Below are 1,294 nucleotides of genomic sequence, written 5' to 3' on the forward strand. Positions count from 1 at the left end.
GCACAAATTTTTGTGCACCTGGTGCACGAAATTTGTGCCGTGGGGTGGTGTCTCTCAGCCCAGCCTGCACCCTCTCCAATCTAGGACCTCTCAGGGGATGTCCGACTGCCCGATTCCACAGGGATCGGGCCTAAACTGGCAGTCAGACATCCCTCTCACAATCTGGGACTGCTGGCTCCCAACTGCTCCCCTCTCTTCCTGCCTGATTGCCCCCAACTGCCCACCCTTGCAGGCCTGATTGCCCCCAATTGCCCCGCCCTGGCAGCCTGGTTGCCCCCAACTGCCCTCCCCTGCAGGCCCAGTCACCCCCAACTGCCCCCCCCTCCAGCCTGATCGCCCACAACTGCCCTCCCCTGCCGGCCATCTTGTGGTGGCCATCTTGTGACCACATGGGGGTGGCCATCTTGTGCGAGGATGTAACAGTCAGTATGCATATTACCTCTTTATTATATAGGAGATTATATGTCCTATCTAATAATAGACAAACATGGTAATTGACCGTACCTTAGCTATGCTTTCCATTGGCTAATCAGGGCAATATGCAAATTAACTGCCAACAAAGATGGTGGTTAACTGCCAACAAAGATGGCGGTTAATTTGCATATGTAGGCGCAATGCTGGGAGGCGAAAGGGGAAGGACGGAAGAACCCGCCTGCCGCTGACGGTGATCGGAAAACCAGGCGGCAGGCAAGAGCAGGGGGCAGGGCAAAGGCGGCCTGTGATCGGACAACCAGGGCCGCCTTTGCCCGCCCCCCTGCCAGTGATCAGAGAAGCCGGGCGGGGCAGTGAAGAGGCCGGGGCAGGCAAAGGCGGCCCCGGTTTTCTGATCACAGGCCAGGGGACAGGGAAGGGGTGGCCGCTGGCAAAAGCCTGTGTGCACTTCCTGGAGACGAGCCTGGAAGCCAAGAACTCCTGTGTCCTGCTGTCGCAGAGCTGGCTGTTTGAAGAGCCCGAGCTGACCCAGTGCTGCTGGAGGTCATTGACATGCAGGCGGAGATGGCCCTGCTGTCCAAGGGCTTCTGCGAGATCGACTGGCAGACCCTGGAGGTCATCATCACCCAGGAGGCCCTCAACACCAAGGAGGCGGTGGTCTTCAAGGCCATGCTCAACTGGGCCGAGGCCGAGTGCAAGTGGCAGGACCTGCCCTCCACCCCGCGCAACAAGAGGCATGTCCTGGGGCCGGTCCCCTACCTGGTCCGCATTCCGACCATGACCCTGGAGGAGTTTGCCAACAGCACTGCCCAGTCGGACATCCTGATGCTGGAGGAGACCCACAACATCTTCCTGTGGTATA

At 59.1% G+C, this 1,294-nt stretch overlaps 1 pseudogene; it reads left to right on the plus strand.

Annotated features, from left to right (window-relative positions):
• The first annotated feature begins 389 nt into the window (after positions 1 to 389).
• The window catches only part of LOC102774978, a 1,559-nt pseudogene continuing 654 nt past the window's right edge, over positions 390 to 1,294 (plus strand).

The sequence above is a fragment of the Myotis davidii genome, unplaced genomic scaffold (genome assembly GCF_000327345.1).
Source record: "Myotis davidii unplaced genomic scaffold, ASM32734v1 scaffold282, whole genome shotgun sequence".
Lineage (NCBI taxonomy): Eukaryota > Metazoa > Chordata > Mammalia > Chiroptera > Vespertilionidae > Myotis > Myotis davidii.